The 26,826-nt window shown below is 49.1% G+C and overlaps 1 long non-coding RNA gene across 1 annotated transcript; it reads left to right on the top strand.

The window, feature by feature from the left end:
* LOC149856546 (uncharacterized) lies at nt 1-26,246 on the top strand. The gene is made up of 3 exons (XR_016438371.1): nt 1-16,242; nt 17,657-19,170; nt 20,704-26,246. It is a non-coding gene; the product is annotated as an uncharacterized LOC149856546 (long non-coding RNA).
* The last annotated feature ends 580 nt before the right edge of the window (nt 26,247-26,826 follow it).

Raw genomic sequence — 26,826 nt, 5'->3', positions numbered from 1 at the left:
TTTATCTGATACCTCATGCAATGGGGGGTCAGATTTTCATCCAATTGGCCATTTTTTTTTTTTTTTTAAGTGCACTTGTTCACTTGTGTTTGGTCACAGCTATAGACTGCTTTCCGTGGCCAAATCAGGCAAAAGTTGTCACTTCTGTGCCATTGTGCAGCCAAGGCAGTTGATTTTGATTAGGGTGAGCCAGTGTTCCTGCTGGGACTTAAACCCAGAGGTTCCTGGCTAAAAGGTCTTGCCCCTCTGCTCAGGATCAGACCAGTTGCCACATTTGTGGTCAGGAAGGATTTTACCCTGTGGCCAGATTGGTGTGGACGGTGGGAGTTTTTGCTTTCCTCTGCAGCATGGAGCATGTTGCTCTTCCTGGGATCTTTTGAGAGGATTTTAACAACTTCTGTAGAAGGAGAATGTTGGTTGCCATGGTCCACCTGCTTTACGTGTGGCAAATTAGAGTCTTTTGTCCTGTGGTGTGTTGTGTCTTGATTGGCTATATAGTTTTGCAAGGAGATTAGACAGTGGATGTGTATAGGATAGTTTGGATAGGGATAATCCTGCTTCAGGCAAGGGATTGGACTAGATGATCTCTAGAGGTTCCGTTCAGACGAGAGAAGCTTTGTTCCAATTGTATGGAGTCTTCCTTTGTACTTTAGTCAGCTGGGTTTCATAGTTTCTAGGGTCGGAAGGGACCTGAGTAGATCATCAAGTCCAACCCCCTGCCATGGCAGGAAAGAGTACTGGGGTCAAACGACCCTGGCAAGGTGTTCATCTAGCCTCCTCTTAAAGACCCCCAGGGTAGGAGCCTGCACCACTTCTCTTGGAAGTTGGTTCCAGATCCTAGCCGCCCTGACAGTGAAGTAGCGCTTCCTGATATCTAGCCTAAATCTACCCTCTACCAGCTTGTGACCGTTATTCCTGGTCACTCCTGGCAGTGCTCGGGGGAACAGGGACTTCCCCAGTGCCTGCTGATCCCCCCTGACTAGTTTGTAATAGGCTACTAGATCTCTCCCTCAGCCTTCTCTTCTGGAGGCTGAACAGGTTCAGGTCCTGCAGCCTCTCCTCGTAGGGCCTGCCCTGCTGTCCCCTGATCATATGAGTGGCCCTCCTCTGGACCCTCTCCATGTTGTCCACATCCCTCTTGAAGTGTGGCGCCCAGAACTGGACGCGATACTCCAGCTGCGGCTTGACCAGTGCTGCATAGAGGGGGAGGATCACCTCTTTGGACCTGCTTGAGATGTATCTGCGGACAAGGTACGGTTGGCCTTCCTGACATGGTGGCTTCCCCATACTGCTGACCCATGTTCATCTTGGAGTCAGTGATGACTCCAAGATCCTTTTCTGCCTCTGTACTGACGAGAAGGGAGTTCCCCAGCCTGTAGGTATGGTGCTGGTTGTTCCTCCCCAGGTGCATCACTTTGCACTTGTCAGTGTTGAATCCCATCCTGTTCTCACGTGCCCACCCTTGTAACCTGTCTAGGTCCGATTGTAGCCTATTGCTCCCTTCTAGAGTGCCCACATCCCTCCACATCTTAGTGTCATCAGCAAATTTGAACAGGGTGCTTTTTACCCCTTCATCCAAGTCACTGATGAAGATGTTGAACAGTGCGGGCCCGAGGACCGAGCCCTGTGGAACCCCACTGCCCACGTCCTTCCAGGTTGAGAAGGACCCATCCACTACCACCCTCTGGGTGCAGCCCTCCAGCCAGTTGGTGACCCAATTGACTGTGTGGATGTCAACACCACAGTCCCCCAGTTTCTTAATGAGAACAGGGTGAGAGACAATGTCGAAGGCCTTCCGAACGTCCAGGAAGACTATGTCTGCTGCTACCCTTGCATCTAATGATTTGGTGATCTGACCATAGAAGGCCACTAGGTTGGTCTGTCAGGACCTGCCACTGATGAACCCATGTTGGTTGCCCCTAAGCATGAAATCCCCTGCTGGCCCCTCATGCATGTGTGCCAGCATAATTTTCTCAAACAGCTTGCCTAGGATCTAAGTAAGACTAACTGGCCTATAGTTTCCCGGGTCCTCCTTCTTCCCCTTTTTGAAGATGGGAACCATGTTGGCCCTCTTCCAGTCCTCTGGCACCATACCAGAGCACCACGAGTGCCCGTGCCAAGGGTCCTGCAATGACCTCAGCCAATTCCTTTAGTACTCTAGGGTGGAGATCATCCAGAACAGCTGACTTGAATACGTCCAGCCCCTCCAGAAGTTCCCTAACTAGTTCCTCGCTAACCCTTGGCCCAGGTGTGCCTCCCCTGGGGCCTGAGGGGGACCCAGTGGGTGACAGAGATGTTCATAAATTTAAAAGTAAACCTGGCAATCAGTGGAAAATAATAATGAAAAAGCTATTGCAAAAGTAACCCACAAGTCTAGGACAGAAAGAAACTACTCCCTCGAATTTGCAGAAGGATGATATGTAGCCAGCATACCACTATGCTGCTTGCTAACATGCTGGATCTCTGGCTAGAGAACTGAGAGACATGGGATGATATGTTCCCCTTCATCTGCTAGATTCAATTATTCAACCAGATATATGATGTCCAAACCTACAGCCTTAATAAAGGGGCTCCTTCAGTGCTGTAGTCCTTAAAACTCTTCCCTGGAATCAACTCAAGGAACTTCTAATTATGAAGCAAGGGCCACCAAACTACACAGACCAGAACACAGATACCTACATGTTTGGGGAAGTATTCAGCTGATGTATTCTGTTTAGCTTGGACCTTTCTCTCCTGTCCCTAAATTCCCTTGTCCTCCCTGTCTGGCCAGCTTCTCACCTCCACAGTCTCTTGTAAAGATTCAGTGTTAACAGAAGCACCTGTCTGGTGCCATGTACCAATGAGTATAAGGACATCAGGGTGGAAGACAGTTAGAACTCTTTTGCTTGTTGTTCGTGAGTGCCAGATGTCCTGAGATGTGACTGGTTTCAAAACTGATGGAAGTCAAGGGTGCTCAGATCTTCAGAGTGGTGATACTTTATTAGAAGGAAGATACTAAATACATAAAGTAGGTTTGAATCCTGAATTACTGTCCCATGTTTGTGGGAGCCTCAGGTAAGGGATTTGACCTCTCTCTGCTCTGAAGAGCCTTGGTGATATGCTGTAGTTGATAGTATAAGTGTCTGGAGACTATTCAGTCAAAAGCACAAGTGGAAAGAGGGAGTAAAGGAGGGAAGTGACTGAGAGATGTCTTTCAGGTTATTAATAGGAGGCAAGACTGTAACCCAGGGCTTCAGGAGTATCACCAACCCCAAGTGAAAAATGTGATTTTTATTTGCCTTATGTTTTGTTTTTAGTCTTCAGGGTTCATACCTCTCAGTTTTTCCTGCAGTCCTGATGAGTGGAAACGTCCCTTTTTTAGCCAAAACTTGAGGTGCTTCATAATCACATGATTCCATGTCAATGAAAACAACTAATAGCATGGGACTTACAAAAAAGCACAAGGGTTTGTGGTGCTGCTATAAGCTTTCCCAGCCTTGTGCATAGGCTGTGTCCAGGGAGTTGCCATCTTGGACTGTTGCCTTTTTTGAGTTAGACCAGCCTCCTCTATCCTTGTTTAAGAAGCAGTAGAAGGAAGTCACCATCTGATTGTGTAGGCCCATACACTAGTGACAGACATGCACACTGTCTCTATACTTGGCATGTCTGCATGTGGGCTGAGCTTGCAGTATGTTATCATAGAAAGAAGGACCAGAAGGGACCTGTAAGATCATCAAGTCTGATCCCCTGCCATGGGCAGGAGGTAATTGGGTTCAAATGAGCTCAATGAGGTACTTGTCCAGCCTCTGCTGGATGACAACTGCACCACATCTGCTGGAAGTGTTCCAGATTCTAGTTACCCATATGGAAAAGAAGTTTTTCCTTATGTCTAGCCTAAATTTTTCCTCAACTAGCTTGTGTCCATTGGTGCTCATCCTAACAGGGGATGCTTTTCTAAAAAGTTGCTCTCCCAGATCCTGGTGTTCTCCGTTGACATATTTGCAGGCCGCTATCAAGTCACTCCTCAGCCTTCTTTTACTCACGCTGAACAAACCCAGATCCCAAAATCTCTCCTCATAAGGCCTATCCCCCAGGCCCTTGATCATGTGGGTAGCCCTTCTCTTCACCCTTTTGAGCTAGTCCACATCCTTCTTGAAGTGCGGTGCCCAGAACTGGACACAGAACTCCAGCTGTAGCTTTACCAATGTCAAACAGAAGGGGAGGAACGCCTCTCTGGATCTATTGGCGACGCATCTGCTGATACATGCCAGAATTTTATTTGCTGTATTGGCAACTTCATCACACTGGTGGATCATATTCATCCTCTCCTCAGTTGTCACCCCCACATCCCTTTCAGATGCAGTGCCAGCCAGTGGACCACCACCCATGGTATAAATATGCTGAGGTTTCTTCCTTCTCAGATGAATGACCTGGCACTGTTGAACCTCATCTGATTTCATTCAGCCCACAGGACCAGACTGTCAGGGTCATCCTGGATCTTTTTTTGTCCTGGCCTCAGACATGCCTCCTTGTCCCCACAGTTTGGTATCATCTGCAGACTTAATCATTGCACTTCTCACTACCTCATTGAGGTTATTGATAAAGCTGTTAAATAGCACAGGACCAAGCACTGATCCCTGGGGGACACCACTGGAGATGGCCCTCCAGCATGAGGCCATACCATCAATTACCGCTTGCTGGGATTGGCCACTGAGCCAGTTGCCAACCCACCTCGCTGTAGCCTGGCTTAGGCCAAGACTCTCCAACTTAATTGAGAGGATTTCATGGGAAACAGTATCAAAGACCTTGCTGAAACCTAGGTAGATGACATCCACCTCCTGTCCAATGTCCAGCTGGTTAGTTACCTGGTCATAAAAGGACATCAGGTTTGTTAGGCATGACCTCCCCTTGACAAAGCCATGCTGGTTGTTTCTCAGTACCCCACCCATGAACACCATGTGCCCATGGATGGCTGGTGCCTCTTGAGTCAAGGGGGCACGACTGCATTAGTTGGAGAGGGGAGGGGGTCCCCCACGGCCAATCTCACTTGCTGAGAAAGCAGCTGTGCCACTCCCAGAACTGTTGGGGCCACTTCTGGAAGTGGCGCGGCTGCTTTTGCTGGTGGCTCTGCTCCCTGGCCGGCACTTGCAGCAGAGGCACTGGTGCTCTCACCTGCCTCTTTGCCTGCTGGCTAAACAGGGAGAACAGCCTGACGGGGTGCACCAGGACTCTCAGGGGGTGCACATGCACTCCTGTGTACCCCCTACATGTTGCCCCTGAGTGTGCCCCCAGAGGCTGGGGAGGCAGGGTGACCACCCGCAGGCAGCAGCAACGGTGTTGGCAGCAGAGGCATGGCAGCGGCAAATAGGGAGCTCCCACAGGCAGCCACAGCGGTGTTGACAGCACCGGAGGGGAGGGGGGGGCTGGTCGGCTGGTCAGTGACCACCTGCAGATACCACTGGCAGCATTGGTGGCCAGTGGCAATTGGGGACCACCCGCAGACAACACCAGCAGCGTTGGCAGTGCTTTTCACAGGGGGTGCACCACCAATCTCAGTGTGCACCTGCATGCATCCCTTATGCATCACCAATGACCTCACCAGTTGCGAGCTTGTGGTTGATGGCTGCCTTGACAATTTTTTCAATAATTTTTCCTGACTGGTCTATAGTTAGCAGGGTCATCCCTCTTCCCTTTCTTAAAGATGGGTGCCATGTTAGGCCTCTTCCAGTCATTTAGGACCACTCCTGAGTTCCATGACTCTTCAAACAGCCTCACCAGAGGTACTGCTGTGAGCTCAGCCAGTTCCTTCAGCACTCTCAGATGCGGGTTGTCTTGCCCAGCCAACTTGAAAATGTCCATAAGATCTAAGAGTATCTTCACCTATTCGGGACTGATTTTATGTGGACTGCTGTCATCGCAGTATTCTCTACGTCCCCAGACAGGTGATGAGTTTTCACCTGGCTTCAGGAATACTGGCGCAAAGTAAATATTAAGGATCTCTGCCTTTTCACAGGGGTCAACTGTGGGCTGCCCCTCTATATTCAGTAGGGGTGCCACAGTGGAGCTTGATATTTTTTTTTTTCCTTGCTCCCTATGTACCTATAGAAGGATTTTTTGTTGTCTTTAACTTGGGTTGCCAGCTTGATTTCCATGTATGCCTTGGCTTTCCTTGTCTCATAGCTGCAGACCGTGACTGCATAAGTGCGCTCTTCTTTGGATGCTGAACCATTTTTTTCATTGCATGTACACTTCTTTTTTCTTTTTGAGAAGTTCCCTAATGTGTCTGTTGAGCCAGGCAGGTCTCTTGGCCCCTTTCCCTCTTTTTGACCACATGGGGATGGCCTCTTTTTGAGCAGTGAAAATAGCCTCCTTAAGGAAGGACCATCCAATCACTGGCTGTGAAGGGCCTTACCAGCTAGACTCCTGAGTTTACCAAAGTCTGCCCATCTGAAGTCTAGGACTTATGTTCTGCTGGTAGAATTCCCAGGCTTTCAGTGGATGGTGAATTTAATCAAATTACGATCACTGTCACCCGGAGCACGTCCAACCTTCAGGTTACCTACCACATCTTCCCCTTTGGTCAGCACCAAGTCCAGAGTGGCTTTACTCCTAGTCATCCCCTCCACAGCCTATGTCAAGTTCAGGTCATCTATAGTTGCCAAGAAGTTGGTTGGGGTAGAGAGGATTCCCCAGCTCATCTGACCCTCCAGCCGCCATCCCATGCTACTCATCCATGTGGACATGAGTGATACAGCATGGAGCAGCTTGAGCCAGGTCATGTGCAACTACAGGGCTCTGGGGGCTGGGCTTAGGGCTGGGGGTATGGATAGCTTTTTCTTCAATCCTCCCAATCACAGGACATGGGCTCTGGAGGGAAAGGTGCATTGGTGAGGTGAATAGAAGATTCTGGTGAAGGTGCCATCACAGGAGGTTTGGCTTTCTTTACTATGGTCCGCACTGCAGAGAGCGGAGTGTTGGGAAGAGATGGCCTCCACCTCACCTGGATAGAGAAGAAGCTCTTCTAAGCCAGAATGGCTGACCTTCATGGGGCTTTAAACTCAGACCACTGGGGGACGGGTGGTCTATTAACAATTCCAGCCCAGGTCACGTCAGCTGCATCAGTAATAATGCATCGGGCCAGGTGCCAGATGACTGGAAGATAGCTAATGTGGTCCCTATCTTCAAAAAAGGGAAGAGAGAGGACCCGGGCAGCTATAGGCCCATCAGTCTTACCTCTCTCCTTGGGAAACTATTTGAGAAGATCCTCCAAGGAGCACATCTGTGATAGGCCGGCTTCAAGGATGATGCTCAAGGGCAACCAGCACGGTTTCATTAGGGGCAGGTCATGTCAGACCAACCTGATTGCCTTTTATGCTCCGGTCACAAAGGCAATGGATGCAGGTGCCGCCATGGACGTAGTCTTTCTGGACTTCAGCAAGGCCTTTGACACCGTCTCCCACCCCATCCTCATTAAAAAACTAGGTGACTGTGGCATTGATGCCTACACAGTCAGATGGATTGCAGATTTGGCCCAAGGGTCATACTCAGAGGGTGGTGGTGGATGGGTCATATTCAACCTGGGGGGAATTGGGCAGTGGAGTCCCCCAGGGCTCGGTCCTTGGGCCTGCGCTGTTCAATTTCTTCATCAGCGATTTGGACGATGGAGTGAAATGCAACCTGTTTAAATTTGCTGATGATACCAAAATTTGGGGTGAGGTGAGCACGCTAGTAGGGAGAGAAAGATTGCAGCTAGATCTGGATAGGTTACAGGAGTGGGCTGACATAAAGAGGATGCGTTTCAATACTGACAAGTGCAGGGTGCTGCACTTAGGCAGTAGAAACCAGCAGCACACTTAGAATGGGAAACTCCCTTCTAGAGAGCACGGAGGCAGAAGGGGATCTTGGAGTCATTATTGACTCCAAGATGAACATGGGCCGACCATGCGAGGTCACAGTTGGCAGGGCTAACTGGACCTTGTCGTGCATTTACAGGTGCATCTCAAGTACAGCCAGGGAGGTGATCATCCCCCAATATGCGATGCTAGTCAGGCCACAGCTGGAGTACTGCATCCAGTTATGTGCACCCCATTTCAGGAAGGATGTGGACAACATTGAAAGGGTCCAGAGGAGGGCCATCTGCATGATCTGGGGACAACAGGGCAGACCTTACATTGAAAGACTGCGGGACCTAAACCTGTTCAGCCTTCACAAGAGAAGGCTGAGGGGGGACCTGGTGACTGTCTATAAACTCAGTAGGGGGGACCGAAAGGGTTTAGGGGAGACACTGTTTCCCCTAGCACCCCCTGGCATGACAAGGAACAATGGACACAAATTATTAGAGAGTAGGTTTAGATTAGACATCCGCAAGAACTACTTCACAGTTAGGGCGGCTAGGAGCTGGAACCAACTTCCTAGGGAAGTGGTGCTGGCTCCTACCCTGGGGATCTTTAAGAGGCTTGATGACTACCTGCCTGGACTCATTTGAGTCCAGTCTTTTCTCCCGCCCAGGCGGGGGGTTGGACTTGAAGATCTACAAGGTCCCTTCTGACCCTACTTCTATGATTCTATGATGATACGAATAACTTGGGCAGCCCAAGGAATCCGCTCTGACAACAACCCAAGGAAAGGTCCCACTTCACCCCATAGGGAAGCATTGGGCTTCTCATGGCAGACTTAACTGCCTGTACACAAATGCCAGGAGCTTGGGAAACAGACAAAAGGAACTGGTCCTTCTCCTGTGTGAAAATGACTATGACCTATGATTGGTTTCTTGCTTTAGAGGGTTACACCTTGTATAGGAGAGACTGTGTGGGGAAGAGGGGCGGGGGTGTTGCTCTTTACATCAAGGATAAGTTCACTTCCCTGCAAATTGAATTTTCTAACCAGGAGGGGCATCTTGAGACCCTCTGGGTCAAAATGCGGGGAGAACACAGGGAGGATGACATACTTGTAGGAGTCTACTATAGACCTCCCCACCAAGAGGAATAACTAGATTGGGAATTCAATAGAGAACTTGTTGAGGCTGCATGCTCCTGATGCATGATAGTCATGAGGGGCTTCAACTTCCCTGACATCTCTTGGGATGAGTGCACAGCCAAATCTGACAGGTCGTGTAGCTTTCTCACTTGCACTGATGACCTCTACCTAACGCAGGAGGTCTATGGGCCAACTAGGGGGGAGAGGCATTGTTTGATCTGGTCCTGGCCAAAGGGGAGTACCTGGTGAGCAATGTGAGGATTGAGGGAAAGCTTGGTGACAGCGACCATGAGTTGGTCACCTTCTTAGTTCACTGAGGAGCAGGCAAACCTGGGAGTACACAAGGAACGGGCAGCTCTCAAAAACATAATACTTGAAGCACAAGGGAAAGCCATTCCATCTCACAAAAAATGTAGTCAATGGGCAAGGAAGCCCCCTTGGCTGAACAGGGAACTGTTGGACCTCATTAAACTCAAAAGAGAAGCCTACACCAGTTGGAAAATGGGAAGCATCACAGAAGAGGACTGCTCAGCATTCACCTGTACCTGTAGAGAGCAGTCCAGAAAAGCCAAAGTACAAACCAAACTCAGGCTAGCTACGGTAATCAAGGACAACAAAAAGTTCTTCAGATATGTGGGAAGTCAAAAAAAAGAACAAAGATAGCATTGGGCCCCTGCAAGATCTAATGAGGCAACTGACTTCATTGCTCAAGAAAGGACCAATCTCCTAAATGACTTTTTTGCATCAGTTTTTCACCCTCCCAAGGGGATCACACTGTCAGAAAGGACACAAACATTCCTGGGAGCAGGTCATGGGCCCCAAATTGATGTGGATCGGGTAAGGGAACACCTCGAGAAACTGGAGATTCACAAATCCACAGGCCCAGATGGAGTGCACCCAAGAGTCTTGAAGGAGCTGGCAGACATCATTGCATCCCCCTTGGCAAAGATATTTGAAAACTCGTGGTACTTGGGTGAGGTCCCAGAAGACTGGAAAAGAGCCAACGTGGTCCCTATCTTCAAGAAAGGGAGGAGGGATGACCTGGGGAATTATAGACCAATCAGTCTGATGTCCATTCCTGGAAAAATCTTGGAGAAAATTGTGAAGGCATCCATAAACACCAGACTAATGGAAGACAAGCATCTGAATGCCAGCTAACATGGCTTTGTGCTGGTGGGTCTTGCCTAACCAACCTCATCTCCTTCTATGACCAGGTAACACATGCCCTGGACAAGGGAGATGATGTGGATGTCATATATCTGGATTTCAAGAAAGTCTTTGACCTAGTTCTCTGTGATGTCCTCATGGTTAAGCTGGGGAACTGTGGCCTTGATCATCTTATGGTCCGATGGTTAGGTAAATGACTACAGGTTTGGACCAAAGAGTACTAGCTGATGGGAGCAAATCAGTGTGGTGCAGGGTGACCAGTGGAGTCCCTCAGGGCTCGGTATTTGGGCCAGTACTCTTTAACATCTTCATTAATGATCTGGATTCAGGAATCGAATGCGAACTGGCAAAGTTCACAGATGACACCAAATTATGGGGGAGGATGGTCACACTGCAGGACTTCTGGGGATACAGGCCAACTTGGATATGCTCTCAAGGTGGGCTGACCTAAACCTGATGGCCTTCAATGTAGAGATGTGTAAAGTGCTGCACCTTGGTAGGAAGAATTTCCAACATACTTACAGACTTGGCAACGCTACACTCATTAGCACCATGACCGAAAGAGACTTGTGGGTCTTGATTGACCACAAGATGAATATGAGCAACCAATGCAATACTGTGGCTGGCAAAGCAAATCAAACGCTGGTGTGCATCCACCAACACATCTCAAGCAAAACCAGGAATGTCATCCTCCTGCTTTACTTGACCCTGGTGAGACTGCAGGTGGAGTACTGCATCCAGTTTTAGGCCCCCACTTCAGGAGGGATGTGGAAAAACTTGAGAGAGTCCAGAGGAGAGCCACTCATGATCCAAGGCCTGGAGGACAGGGTGTATGAGGAGAGACTGAGGGATTTGGGACACTTCAGTCTGGAAAAAAGAAGGCTCAGGGGGGACTAGCAGCCTACAATTACATAAGAGGAGTACATTATGACCTGGGAGAACAGCTGTTCACCAGAACTCCCCAAGGGATAACAAGGTCTAATGGCCATAAACTCCAGGAAGGCTGATTTAGACTAGACATAAGAAAACAGTTATTTATGGTGTGAGTGTCCAGGGTCTGGAACAGATTCCCCCAGAGGTGGTGCAAGCACCTACTCTGGACTCTTTCAAAAAACATGTGGATGTTTTTCTTTCTGGGGTCACTTGATCCCAGCTGACTTCCTGCCTATGGCAGAGGGGGAGGGGAGAGGCTGGACTCAATGATTTCACAAAGTCCCTTCCAGCCCCTAATATCTATGAAATCGATGGTTCATCTGCTGGAGTTGGCTGAATGGTCTTCCCAAAAGATGTCAGGGTAGTTGAAATCACCCATGACAATCAAGTTTTTAGTACCGGCTGCTTCAATCAGTTCACTGTAGAATGTCTGGTTGCTCTCCTCTTCTTGGTCCCCTTCTCCTGAGCCCCCTTGTATCTTGGCCCAGAGGTTCTCAAGGGACTTCCCACTGCCATCAAATGTAACCTGCAGGGTAGGGTACTGTTCTTTCACACAGAGGGTCACCCATCCACCCTTCTTCCCAACCCTGTCCTTCCTATAGTCTGTATCCTCCATATCCACTGCCTGGTTGTATGTATTGTCCCACCAAGTCTCCATCAGTCCAATGAGGTCAAATTCCTCATCTGCCAGAAGGCGTGCCAGTTTGTCCTGTTTGTTGCCTATGCTTCTGCCATTCCAATAAAGACAGCTGAGCTCATCCCTAGTTGTCTCATGTTTCCTGTCCCTCTGCAAGTGTCTCTGGGCATTGGTAGTTATCTGGATGTCCCCTATGTGAATACCCTCCTCTGGGTCCTCTTGGTCAAAGGATTTATGCCCAGCAGTGGATTTATGCTCAGCAACGGAATCTTCCCCCACTCCCCTGGGCTTGTCTAGTTTAAAGTCCTCTTCAGAAAATCTACAATTCTCATGGAAAAGAGTTTCTTTTCTCTGCCCGTGAGGTGGATACCATCTCTTGCATGCAGACCAGTGCTGTTGAACTACATACCAAGGTTGAAGAATCCAAAGCCAGCACAGTAACACCAACTCCAAAGCCTTTGGTTGACTTCTTTGCTGCATTCCTTCCTCTGATGGCCTCTGACTCTAATTGGGAAGATTGAGAAGAAGACCACTTGCTCTCCTAGTTCCTGGAACTTCACCCCCGTGGTCTTGTAATCACTCATGATTCTCCCAAGGTTGTTTCTTGCTGCGTCATTGGTGCCCACATAGACAAGGAGCATGGGGTAGTGGTCAGACCAGTTTTGGTAACCTTGCCATTACATCTCAAATCCTGGCTCCTGGAAGGCAGCAGACCTCTTGAGCAAAGGGGTCTGGATGACATATGGCACCTTCTGTTCCTTGCAGTAAGGAGTATCCCACAACAATTACCCTACGCTGCTTCAGTGGTGCTGGCTGTTCCTGTCTTGTCCTTGGTGTGTTGAACATGGATGCCTCTTCCGTTGATGGTGTGAGGGCTGCATAGTTTTTGTGTACAGCTATTGGTGGAGCAGCTGAGGCACATCATGGCTTTGGGCCTGATGTGACCAATCTCCACTGTCCATCATTAGGGGCATCTCACTGAAACTTGTTCTTCTTTCTGATCTCCGTGTCATATTTTTTCTAGGTGCAGTGTCTGGCAGTAAGCATTGATGTCCTCCTCATGCTTCCTTGTCTGCTCACATCCTCCCGGAGCTCCCTCACCTGGCCCTCCAGATAGGCTAGCCATTTGCCTAGTTTTAGAGAGGACAGTCTGGTTTTCTTGTCCTTTGTCCCCTGTCCTCTATTGATATGAAACCTGATGCCTTTATGTCCTCTATTTTTCACCTCTCGGCACCCCCTAGCCCCCACTGCCAACACTGCCTTGGCTGCCTGCAGGAGCTCACTGCTGCCACACCCCCACCACCCACACCTCTGCCGCTGCCAGCTGTGGGACCTTGCCATGCCCCCCCAGCCTTGGGAGGTACACAGCATTCATGGTGGTGGGGACAGTTGCACTAAATGCAACTGTCCTCTATTTTTGCGGTACTTCGATGGCCACCCTACCTCCAGAGTCTCCACCAGTGAGCACATCCCACAAGTGGGAGTGCCTGTACAGCAGGTCCCAGCCTCCAGCAGGTGTGCCAGGCAGCTCTCACAGCCTGGAGTCAAGGGCTCAGTTTGCATGGAGGCTGGGACAATGGACCTTATCTGGGTAGAGGCTCCAGAGGTACCAGGAGTGGGAGATCCAACCAGCTCAGGAAGTCTCAGGGTGTGGTGCATGCCTATCACCATGTTCCTGGGTGGGCCCTATTTGCCTGGCTCCTTAAGTGCTTGTTTGAATAACAGTCCAGGTGGGTATGATTACCCCATGTGGCCTTCTCCAGCAGCTGCTGCTGCTGCTGTGGCCTGGCAGAGAGGCTCAGGTAGCTGCCTAAAGGGGGTCTTCTGGCTTCCTGGCTACAAGAGCAGTCAGCTTTCTGGCATCTCGATCAGTTGGGGGATTCTCTGGGTCCCTTGGTGTCTCCCTGGAGTGGGAGTGTGTGGAAGGGCACCTTTGGTGCCTGCCACTTTAAGAACAGCAAACAGGCAGCAGCCAAGTGCCTGATGAGGGCAGCCATTTTGGCCCAGGGATATAAACTGGGCTGCAGTTTGCTGCAAGAAGGAAACATCAGGCTGAGAGGCTGCTGCAGCCAGAGTCAGGATGTAAGGGCAGGGGCTACAGGGAGGAGGTGACCCCTTGTCCTGGGCAAACTGCATCCTGCCAGGGAAGGGTGATCTTGTGGGGCTCCTACTGGCATGGGAGCCCCCAGGAAATGCCAGGCCTTTCCCTGGTGAAAGGCAGGTTGGGTAGCCTTAAGATTCCCCAACCCCACTTCCCTGGTGGTGTTCTAGTGAGCAAGGGGAGCCCAGAGCTCAGTTACAGAGCCATGAGGCAGAGCTCAGGCTGGAGGGGGGACCTAGGGCTGCACACAGGTGGCAGAGGAAAGCCTGGGAGCACAAGTCAGACCCTGTGTGAGAGGGGCAACGAGTAGAAAGACCCTGTGTGAGACAGTTGATGAGTAGAGTGGTCCATGAGTGTGAGCAAGTGAGGAGGCCCAGTGCAGGCATAGTGGCCAGTGAGGGACTAGGAGCAAAATAGGCCTACAGTTGTACAATCACTCAGTCAATGCTCAGGTGAGAGTAGCAAGAGATACCCAAAAGACTGCACTGGGGCCAACCAAGGTGAAGACACCTAAACCCGAAGCCAGGTGAGGCTGAGAAGGATGAATGTGGACCCTGAGGGAGGGCAGTTTGAAAGAGGCTGGGTGACAGCCAGTGGAGTGAGTGGAACCCCGGTGAGAGGTGTAGTGGGTAAGTGGCCTTCTGGGGCTGTAGAAAAGAGCTACAACTGTGTGCCCAGTTTGCTACGGCCATAGGCTGGAGAAATAACAGCAGAATAACATCTACAAGGCATGGGACCCATGGAGGGGAGGTCGGAGCCATCAATGTGATGCTGCAGCTAGTAAAGCGAGCAAAACACTGGCTTGTATCCATAGATGCTTCTCAAGCAAATCCCGGGATGTCATTCTCCCACTGTACTTAGCCTTGGTGAGGCCACAGCTGGAGTGCTGCATCCAGTTCTGGGCTCCACAGTTCAAAAAGGATGTGGAGAAGCTTGAGAGAGTCCAGAGGAGAGCCATGCTCATGATCAGAGGTCAGGAAAACAGACCTTATGATGACAGGCTGAGAGCTATGGGGCTCTTCAGCCTAGAAAAGTGCAGGCTCAGGGGTGATCTGGTGGCTACCTATAAGTTTATAAAGGTTGCTCACCAAGATCTGGGGGAACATCTGTTCACCAGAGTGCCCCAAGGGATGACGAGGTCAAACAGTCACAAACTCCTCCATGACTGTTTCAGGCTGGACATAAAGAAGAACTTCTTTACTGTCTGAGCCCCCAAGGTCTGGGATAGACTGCTGCTGGAGGTGGTTCAAGCACCTACTTTGAATGGCTTCAAGACACATTTGGATGCTTATCTTGCTCGGATCCTATGTCCCTGCTGACTTCCTGGCCCTGGGGCAGGGGGCTGGCCACAAAGATCTTCCGAGGTCCCTTCCAGCCCTAATGTCTATGAAATCTATGAAGTGGGTTTTAGGTCCTTGTCAACAGGGTATGTAATGGGTAGCCTGCAGCCTTTGTAATAACTCTCATATTTTTCCATCAAGGAGTGGCAGGAGAGCAAAGCAGGTAGTTACCCCAGGAGCAGGGCAGCCAGTGAAGATGTGATGAGGAGGCCACCCTGTTACAGGGGGGCTGATCCCTTGACCCCTTTACCAGGGTTCCAGTGCCAGAGGTCTATCTCATGGTGAGGGGGCCCTGGCTGCCCAGTGGTGCAACAGGCATGGGGTGTGCTGCGTACCTCTGCCAGGGGATAAGTTGGAGCCAAGAGCTTGCTGGTAGTCCTTCCACACACCCTCCTGTGCAAATTCCAGTGCTAACTCCATGTGCCAGAGCAGAGTATGCCTGTTTGCATGGCTCCCTAGGGGGCTGGGCTGGGCTAAGTAGACGCTGGTGTGACCACCCCCTCCCCTTGGCTCCTCTCAGCTGCATCCCACTCCTAAGTAGGGCCCTCCCACCATGGGCCCACTTACCTAGCAGCTCTGTAATGGAGGGGAGATTGGAGTCTGCCAGAAGGGTCTGCTGAGATCTTTGGCTTTGGCTCTCAGGGATGTGATGGGCTTGCACCTGTGCATCTCCTCCAGAGAGCTGTCCCAACTCTGCAAAATTTTAATAACGAAAGCCAGTGTGATGTCCTCTATGCTTTAGATCAGCAGGGGCCAATATTTTTGGTAGGAATGCCATAAATTAGCCCTGCACCCTCCCTAAGTGCCACTTGGATACCTCCCTCTGTTCTATCTGCCTCTCTGCTGTCTGCCCCCTGCCCTATCTGTTGTTGTACTGCCTGTCCCACAGAAGCTATCTCTACCACTAGTTGGCCACCTCTGCTTTAGATAGTTTCTCTAGGTTTACAGTCCGTGCTACGGCACATTTACTAGCACGCTGAGATATGGGTATAAATAATTAAACCTACATAAAAACTGAGATGGTATATAAACAAAGAACTCCTTGCTTTTCTCTTACACTTACAGAAATCATGATGAGAATGCTGTACAGCAATGTTCTGCCTATCCAGGTACTTTCATTGCTCGTATTTCTATAAGATTTGAGTACCTCACAGACATTATTGTATTTAAGCTCCCAGCATTCTTTGATGGTCAGTATTACTATTCCCAGCTTATGCATGTAGAAACATAGTCACAGAGAGGTTAAGTCATGGACTGTGTGGTACAGACAGAAGCAGAATGCAGATTTCCATAACACCCTTTTGGCTGTTTCACTGCTGCTACCTAGCATAGCTCAGTGCTTTGGAAGTGGTTGCTCAAATATGTTCTTTTTCCTGCAGCCTCTGAAACCCTTTGTTTATTCATAGGGAGATGCTGATCTTAAATGTTTTTTAAGTGAAAAAAGTTACAGACATTGGCTGTTTGCCCTCATCCCCAGCAGGAATATTTCCCAATCTGCTGCTTTTTTCTGTTTCAATTTTTAAAACAGTTCATACATCACAGAATGATTCTTGTAAAGCAGCATTTCCTTTTGGCCTATGGAAATAGCACTGGGCATCTTAACAAATCTAATTCTCTGTTCTGCACAGCCACCAAGTCCTTAAGTTTCATCAGGATCTCTGAGCTCCCCTCATGCACACTCTCAAGTAACTATTCAATTTATACCTGCGTGGAAAGATTTAAATGAAAACAGATCTATTATCATATCACTTCAGCAGCTGAGAACTGCTACTGGGGAATTTATTTTGCAGCAAACAAATCCCATGAAGATTTTCATGAAAAATAAAGGCTTAACCCTCAGTTTGCTGCTGCCTCTCATTGATCTTCAGGTTACCTTCCAGGGGAGGGGGAGTAGTGATAACTATGTTCAGTATGAATGTACACTGAGAACTAACAAAAATGAACTTGGTGGGGCAGTAGGCAATCTTACCAGATCCTTTGTCTGGGTATCACTCTCATTCATTCACTAGCTCCCTAACTGAGGGATCATCTCCCAATTACCAGCTTTCTTAGTCTTAGAGTTTGTTTTTGGAGACCACGCCCACCTCAGCATAGAGATGCTGTGTTTGAGGGGGTTTTATGGAGTCATGGCATTACTGGAAAGAGTTGCAAAGTTGCAGGGTGAACTGTTATTGGAGGGAGGTTGAATGCTTGTTAAGTGCTAGTTAGGGTGCAGCCAGCATTTCTTGTAAGAACCCCACCCACCTCCGGCTGCAAGCAGGCAATCTGCAAAACATCTACAGGCATGGACCTCCCAGGGCCTTTAGTCTTTAGCAAATCTTTAAAGACTTTAGCAAGTCCTTAACACCTTATAATGCATTTCATATGCATGGCCGCTGAGGGAGGTGTGGGGTTGGGGTTAATGCCTGCTGCCACAGCTCCAAAACAGCTGCTGCTTTGTTTCTGAGTGTTTTTCTTTGCAGGATATACTGTTATGGGAGGTGTGATGCAAAAATTATTTTCTTTTCAATGCTTTCTTTGCAGTGCAATGTTTTCTTTACAAAATCCTGCATGCAGCAACTTTTGTAGCCAGATTTGCAGACCCCCCTCCTCAAGCCCGCTGCAACCCATTCGCCTCCTGGAGGGAGCTCATCAGATTTTGTTCAGGACTGCTTTGTCCTCCCTTGCCATATTTCTCCTCTCAGTCTTCTCAAAGGACAGGGAGAAGGTGAGAGAGAATGAGGAGCCAGTCTCAAGGCAGCCCAAGGTAATGTGTTCAGCTACCTCTAGGCCTCTGCAGAATCAAGTGTATACAAAGAAAGCATCATTGTGGGAGAACTTCTTTCCATCCAAATTCAAGAAATTTGTAATGCTTCCTCCTACACTAGGTATTGACATTTCCTCATCAGATGAGTCTGTGCTAAGGGGGGAACTACTAATCAGCCATGGTCAGGGTTTCAAAAACCACTGCTCTCTATAGAAAAGCCAGAAGTGGCTATCCGCAGACATATATTATTGAGGTGCATAGAGGGGACCAGCTTTCTGTCCAGCCTGGGAAGCTACTGCACTCCCACCCCTGGCCAGCTGCAAACCTGTCCGCCACTCCCAAGTCCATGCCCTGAAATCAAGCAGGAGGAAGTACAAATCAGAATGTTTTGTTCCTCATATTTATTTTTTCACAATAAATTGAATTGCAATCAATTTGATTGAGAAATCACAATGAAGCTAAAACAGTATACACATTTTTGTTTTACACAACAATGCCATTGGTAATGGTGGTAATACCTTTTTTTTTACAGTACAGTTATTGCCAGAAAATGCAATACAATAGGATAAAACACTAATTCACAATATGCTCCCAAGGTCCCTTGAGTAATCCCTTCATATTGTTGGTGTCACTGGGCATAACCCTAGGTAACTCAGAGGGATGGAAGACCATGAGTGTTGATGAAGCCAGGGCCCCTCCCTTGCCCAACCTTTGTAACCCTTTCTTTGGCGCCTGTAATCTCCTGTCCTTCTGGAGAACAGGTAAGCTAAAACTGTTACCTGTGGAATGCAAGGGCACCGCTCGGAGAGAGAAGGGAGGAGGGAAAGGGGAGGAAGAGGGGGGCCAACTAGTGGAAAACCACTGCAGAAAATTGACCAGGGTATAAAAATACACTGTTGCAGGGCTAGGGGCACAGGATTTGAGACCATACAGTCTCCCTGCGCCTTTTATTTGAGCTCAAATAAACTCTGTCTACTTCTCCCCCCAGTGTGTTTATTGGCGCGACGCACACCAGGCAACGAACCCTATTGTTGCCTCCCTCGGGCACCCTGTGCTGGCAACAGTTTTTGGCGCCCAATGTGGGGCTCGAGGCTAATATTTCACCTTGCTGGATCCCTCCTGGGGTCAACAACTTGCGGCAACAACCGACGCCCAGCGCGCACCGGTGGTTTCATCGGGGGCCTCGGCAGAGACGTGGTTTGATCGACTCCGGAGGGCACAACGGTGCAACGCGCTCAAATAGTGGAGAAGCGATCGTGGGCGACGGTGTGGAACCAGTCCCTCGGACAAGGTAGGATAAGCTCAGCAGTCTGAGCATTGCCTGTTAAGACCTGGGGACACCCAGTGTCTCCCTGTAGGACCTGGGGACGCCCAGTGTCTCCCTGAAGTATAGGGCAGGGACAGAATACGGTTGGCAGGGCACGGTGTACACCCTTAGAATGCATTCTGACTAATTGGAAACTGTTTAAGTCAGATCTAATGACTAAAAATAATCTTAAAAGGTTCTGTACAGTGGAATGGCCTCACTATCAACTGGAGGATCAGGAAAGGTGGCCTCCGGAAGGGTCAATTAACTATAATACAATCCTCCAATTACTCCTGTTTTGTCAGCGGACGGCTAAGTGGAATGAACATTTGTATGCGCAATTGTTTATGGCTTTACAAAATAAGACGGATATTTTGCAGAAGTGTAATTTGACTCCGACAGGATCAGTAGTTGTCAGTGTTGAGTCTCAGCATTCCCCCCCCCCAACCACTGTAATGCTAGAGTCGGTGTCCCCTTCGGCTTTAACACCTCCACCATATAAAGATCAGATGCCCCCGGTTCCAGAGATCCCTCCCTCAGTGGGATTTTACCCTTTACTTACTGAAACTGTAATAGCCCAGCCTGGGGCAGATAGGCATGCAGCCCAGACCATGCAAGTATACACCCATGTACCTTTTAATCCGGTGGACCTGGCAGCTTTTAAGGCACAGGCTGGAGAATTTTCAACTAACCCGAGTAAGTTTATCTCTGTCTTTGAGGGATGTTTAGCTAGTCACAAGCCTGATTGGGACAATTGTAATATCCTTATGCGAACCTTATTATCTGAAGTAGAGCGGAATCAAGTTATTTCCAAAGCAAGGGAGGAAGCACAGTGGAGGCATGAAAGGGATCCCGTCGATGTTCCTGGTCCAGCAGATGTGGTTCCCCTAGCAGACCCTAGATGAAACCTAACAACCCTGAGGAACATACCTGTCTTACCTCTTACAAAAAAAGGAAGACTTAGTGGGTATGTCTGTAGCACAAATCCTGGAGCCTGCAAACAGGGCGTATACCCTCAGAAAGGAAGAAGAGGAAAAGAGACAAGTTAGAATGCTAGTAGCAGCAGTACAGGCTGGAGTCAGAGAAAGGCCACAAGAAGGTGGGAGAGGCAGGAGTACAAGGGGTCTTGGGCGCCCTGGCCCAGAAGAAAGATGCCTGGGACGGAACCAGTGTGCCTTATGCCGGCAAGAGGGACACTGGAAGAATGAATGCCCAGAGAAAGGGAGAGACTGTATTCCTGTAATGGCAGTGGAAGGACAGGGGTAGGGGTGTCGGGGAAACGGACCACCCCACCCCCGGAACCCCGAGTAAAAATGCGGGTGGGGAATTCAGAAACTGATTTTTTGGTAGACTCCAGGGCAGCACGGACTGCTGTAAATCAACCTCTTCAACTTTCTGTAGCAGACTCTCTCACCGTGGTGAGTGCCATGGGAAAAAAGACTCAGTGCCCAGTGTATGCTCCTGCAGAATGTGCTCTGGGAGACCGGGCTCTTTCTCACAAATTGGTCTACCTTCCAGATTGCCCAACACCCCTGCTAGGACGAGACCTGCTTTGTCGGTTAGGTGCATCACCGCATTTTACCCAGGATGAAATAACCCTCGCATTGCCCCCTGAAAATGCATGGATAATGACCCTCGCGATTGAACCCTCGGCTATGAACGCTCCCCCAGAGTGGAACCAGTGGGAAGACCAGGTATAACCTTTGGTGTGGGCAAGGGGGGTCCCTGGAAAGGCTACACATCAAACCCCCATTAATATCCAACTACAGCCAGGAAAAGGTCTGGTACGAATCAAGCAGTACCCAATCAAAAGGGAAGCCAGAGAGGGACTGCAAGAGACTATAGACAGTTTCCTAAAGTACGGCATACTGCGAGAGTGTCAGTCAGCCTGGAACACTCCTATCTTGCCTGTACTAAAGCCTGATGGCACATATCGACTGGTGCAGGACCTAAGGGCGGTTAACGAACGGGTTAAAACTATTCATCCCCTCATCCCAAACCCGTATACCTTGCTGGCCTCCATAGGGGGGGCAGTATACTCATTTCTCAGTTCTTGATTTGAAAGACGCTTTCTTTACGATTCCAGTTGACCACCACCCCCCCAGGAGATATTCTCTTTTGAATGGGAGGACAGAAAAAGGGTTAAGAAACAACTTTTTTGGACAGTATTAGCCCAGGGATTTAAGAACTCTCCCACCCTTTTCAGCCAGTCCTTAGCTAAAGACTTGGAGGAGTGGAATAATGAGCGTGAAGTCCTCCTGTTACAATATGTGGATAATTTATTAATTGCTGCTGTAGATTTAAACTCTTGCCTTAACGCCACTGTAAGCCTCCTGAACTTTATTGGACTTTGAGGATATCGGGTGGCTCAAAATAAAGCTCAAATTGCTCTCCCCGAAGTACGATTCCTGGGATTTCACATAAGACAGGTGGGCACCAGCTTTCAAGTGAGCGAAAGGAGGCTATGTGTCAGGTTCCCACCCCAAGCAACCGTAAGCGGCTCGGGGCGTTTCTCGGCATGGCAGGTTTTTGCAGAATATGGATCCCTGAAATTGGACTATGGGCAAAACCACTATATGACTGTGTAAAAGGGGCAGACCATGACCCCTTTTATTGGACTTCAGAAGCCAACAAGGCATTTAAAATACTAAAAAGGAAACTAATGGAAGCCCCCGCCCTGGGTTTACCGGACCTTTCTAATCCTTTCCAATTGTATGTGCATGAATAAAAAGGGATGGCTCTGGGAGTGCTTACTCAATTGTTGGGGGCATGGAAACGTCCTGTTGCTTATTTCTCCAAACAGCTTGATCCAGTTGCCAAGGGATGGCCAGCGTGTTTACGAGCAGTTGCGGCAACTGCCCTAGTACTTGAGGAAGTTGAAAAGTTAACGCTGGGAGGAGTCGTGCAGGTGTATACCCCTCATATGGTCCAGGCTCTGCTAGAAGCGAAGAGGGGTCTCTGGCTCACCCAGGCTCGGGTGGCTCAGTACCAAGCTAAGCTTTTAGAGAACCCTGAAGTGACTCTGCAAACCTGCCCCTCCCTTAACCTGGCTACTCTCTTACCTGAAACGGAAGAACGAGAGCATGATTGTTTAGACATCATAGATGCACAGTACTCCAGCCGTGCAGACCTACAGGATCAGCCATTTCTGAATGCTGATTGTGAGTGGTACACTGATGGCAGTAGCATTGTTGTAGAAGGGCAAAGGAGGGCAGGTTATGCTGTTGTGACCCTCTATGATGTTGTTGAGGCCAAGGGTTTGCCCACCGGAACATCTGCTCAACTTGCTGAACTGGTGGCCCTGACCCGGGTGCTAGTACTGTCAAAAGGGAAACGGGTCAACATCTATACCGACTCTAGGTATGCTTTTGGAGTACTGCATGCCCATGCTGGCCTATGGAAACAAAGGGGACTGCTGACAGCCCAAGGCTCCCCAGTGAAGCATTGACCCCAAATTCTCCGACTCCTGGAAGCTGTTCAACTTCCCTCGGCAGTGGCAGTAATGCACTGTAAGGTGCATCAGAAAGAGGATCAAGACGTAGCCAGGGGTAACGCCTGGGCGGACAGAGAAGCTAAAAATGCTGCCACCCTGAGGACGCCGAGACCTGCTGACATCCCTATGCATGCCCTCATTCCATCAGTGGGGGAGCTCCCGGATCCCCAGTACTCGTATGAAGAAAAAGAACTAGCCGATAAGCTTGGTCTCCAAGAAAAGAAGGGATGGCTCTGCTCCACGGACGGGAGGATCCTCCTACCAAAGAGCCTGACCCGGCTGGTGCTGCAGCGGCTACATCAAACTACTCACGCCAGAAGAGACACTTTCACTCAGTTAATGAACAAATATTTTCTAACCTCTGGACTTCGACCTCTGGCCTCCCAGATACAGGCCAGCTGTTCAATTTGTCAAAAGAATAATCCTCGACCTGGTCTCTCAGTACCTCCAGCCACTTTGGAACCTATCCCAGGCCCAGGACTAGTTTGGCAAATAGACTTTACTGAGTTCCCCCGAACTCAAGTGTTCAAGTATCTCCTCGTTATAGTAGATCTATTCAGCGGATGGCCTGAAGCCTTTCCATGTCTCAATTGTACAGCCAAAACTGTAGCTCTAAAATTCGTCCGGGAGATTATTCCCCGCTTCAGACTTCCCCAGTGGATGGAATCTGACAACGGAACACATTTCACTTCAAAGATCATCCAAAACATCTCAGATGCCTTACAGATCCCCTGGAAACTCCATACTGCATGGCGACCACAGGCTAGTGGTGTAGTAGAACGTACAAATCAGACCCTGAAACGTCATCTATCAAAGATCTGCCAGGAGGCCTCTGTGCGATGGCCTGATGCTTTGCCCCTTGCTTTGCTTCATATCCGTGCCCTCCCCAAGGGAAGATTAGGGCTTAGCCCCTTTGAGATTATGTCTGGAAGGGCATGGCCTATGAACGGGATGCCGGTTCCAGCAGGGGAGTGGGAAATAGGATGTAATATTTTGTCACGGTATATGTGCTCTCTGTCTGCTGTTCTTTCTTCTCTCCATAGGTACACTAAAGACTTGCGGCCTCTTCCGCTGGATGCTCCAGTCCACTCATTACAGCCGGGTGATTCCATGCTCGTCTGTACCTGGAAGGATGAGCCCCTCCAAGAGAAGTGGAAAGGACCTCATACTGTCCTACTAGTTTCCCACACAGCGGCAAAGGTCGACGGACACAAGAACTGGATTCATCACGAGACAGATTTGGCATGATCTTTCTCCCGTCGTATGGAGTGGGCCGGTTAGCCAAGCTGTATCGTCAACTTTCTGCGTTTCTTACAAAATTTGCCAATGACACTTCAGCTATTGAAAAGAGCCTTAACTCCGAGATTTATCAACTTCGTTTATTATCTCTTCAAAACCGTCAGGCTCTAGATTATGTTTTAGCATCTTGCAGGGGGGGGAGTATGTGCTCTAATTGGGAACAAATGTTGTACTTATATTCCAGAAAATTCCCAAGATATTAACAAACACATTTTGTCGGCCGAACAGGCTTTTAAGCAGTGGAAAAGTCAAGAACATAAACCCACTGTTTTTGATTCCCTCTGGAGCTGGTTGCCCATCCTCGGAGGCCTAGGAACGGGCATCCTTCACCTCCTGGTCACTGGTGTTGTGTTGTGTTTAATTACCCTCCTCTTATTTGCGTGCTGTAATGCCCTCCTGCGCAAAGTCTGTGTATCCTCCTCCCCGAGCGCTTCACTATACCCCTGCATTGAAGATCCCAGTTCCCAAACACTTAATCGTCTTTTATCTTCAGAATATGAGAAAACTCAGCCAAAACTTTGTTGAGTATTCTCAAAGCGGGGAGTTGTTGGTGTCACTGGGCATAACCCTAGGTAACTCAGAGGGATGGAAGACCACAAGTGTCGATGAAGCCCCCCTGCTCTAGGCCCAGGTGAGCCAGGGCCCCCCCCCCACCGAACTTTTTGTAACCTCCTGTAACACTGGAAAACAGGATGGGTAGCAAGCAAGCTGAAACTCCCTAAAAACTGTTATCTGTGGAATGCAAGGACACCGCTCAGCGAGAGGAGGGAAAGGGGGGGTGGGAGCCAACTAGTGGAAAAATACTGCTGGAAGTGACCAGGGTATAAATATACACCGTTGCAGGGCTAGGGGCGCAGGATTTGAGACCATACAGTCTCCCTGCGCCTTTTACTTGAGCTCAAATAAACTCTGTCTACTTCTCCCCCCAGTGTGTTTATTGGCACGACGCACACCAGGCAACGAACCCAATTGTTGCCTCCCTCGTGCACCTTGTGCCGGCAACACACCCCCAGTGATAAGCATGGACCTCCCAGGGCCTTTAGCCTTTAGCAACTCTATAAAGACTTTAGCAATGCATTAAAATGTCCTCCACCAGAACCTGGTTGGTTGGGTGAGTGGGGAAGAGGGACGGATGGAGGCAGGCATCCTGCACCCCTTCCTGTTTACTGAACAAGTCTCAGCAGGAAGACAGCTGGGTTCAAGGGGGGGCAGTCACAGTCCCCTAGGGGCCCCCCTCAGGTGGAGATGTATGGCCTTCTGGCCCAACTCAGCTGGCTGGCCACAAAGCTTAAGTAGAGAAGGAGGAGTCCCCTGGGGGGGGGGGAGGAGGGAGGGCAGGGGATTTCTACTTTCTGTTATCCTTATTTATTTAAAATCTTCCGTCCTTCCACAAGTCAGAGAAGAAACTCAAGGAGACAGAAGCCTCAAAGAGACAGTGTGGTGGGTGAGTGTCAGAAAACCTGTTCCTCAGTCCGAATTTACTGGGACATGACCAGTAACCAGGCAGAGGGAAAAAAGACTATGAAATGGGCCTGCAGAATTTGTGCAACTTGAGCTGATGCTCAGGCCAAAGCCAGTGAAGAAAGCTCAGCTTCTTTTTTGGCCAGCAATAATTCCAAAGTTACAAGGGTGCAATGGAGAGGTGTAAGACAAAGGTGGGCAAGTGGGGCGAAGAGCCCACAGGCCTGGGCCTACTACCCAGACCCCGGGAGGGAATTGCTGGAGGTCTTGGCCAGCAAGCAAGAAGAAAGCCTCCGCCTTTGTGGCTAGCACCAATCCTCTAACTACAATTCCATAATACGCTCAGTAGCCAGCAACCAGAAGGAGGGCTAGAATAATATGAAATGGACCTGCAGAACTTGCACAACTCTTACCATACTCAAGCTGATGCTCGGGCCAAAGCCTGCAAAGAAAGCCTCCACAATTCAAGTAGTACACAGAAGTATTGCTACTGTGCAGTAACACAATTCTACTACTATGCATTAACATAGATTTTACCCACTATGCTAATGTACAGCAGAATTAGCCTACTGCACTTGAAGCTTCATGTACAGGTGTGCTAAAGGAAATCTACATTGAATACTAGCAAGAACTTGAAAGTATGAGGGTGGTCAACTATTGGAGTGAGTTGCATAGAGATTGTAGAACCTGTGGATTGAGTTGCATAGATGAGGAATTGAACCATTATACATATTATTGACCATTAATAAATCATCATTAATATTACTATTCCTACAAACTCTTATTAATATATTACTATTGGAATTAATACTATTATTGACTCCTATTATTAGTATTACCTGTTATTACATTATAAGTCTATAGGATGAAAGGCAACTATAATTATAATGCATAATAGTTCAGTTGTTGAGAGAATCCTGAAGGAAGTGTTGTCATTCTCTTCATTTTTTCTTTCTTCCTTTCTCTTTCTGCCTCTTGTCATGCCAACAAGGATCAATCAGCCGACAGCTGGCAGTGGGATGGGATCTAAAAACCAGAGGGAGGGAGAATAGAAAGAGTACCAGAATTTGTATTGGTGCCTCTTGTGTACCTCATGTACCTTCCTTCATGCCCATAAAATTCCACCAGCCCCATTCATAGTAAATTTGTTTGAACTAAACAATGCATCCCTCACAACCAGAGATGACCCTATCAGAGTGCAAGGCAGTGACGTACTGATGGTGGCAGGCGGGCTGGCCACCCCAGGCATGGACGCAAATGGGACACTATTGGCAGGTGCAAAGGATCACTCTGGGCTCCTTGCCCTCTCTCCCTCCTCCCCCCTTGCCACCAAAAGCACCGCAGAAGGTGGCTTGTCTGGGGCATATGGGAGCGAGGGCAGTGGCACC

The sequence above is a fragment of the Crocodylus siamensis genome, chromosome 10, assembly GCF_052110815.1.
Source record: "Crocodylus siamensis isolate JL-2025a chromosome 10, ASM5211081v1, whole genome shotgun sequence".
Lineage (NCBI taxonomy): Eukaryota > Metazoa > Chordata > Crocodylia > Crocodylidae > Crocodylus > Crocodylus siamensis.
This window is presented reverse-complemented; position numbering and strand designations above follow the sequence as displayed.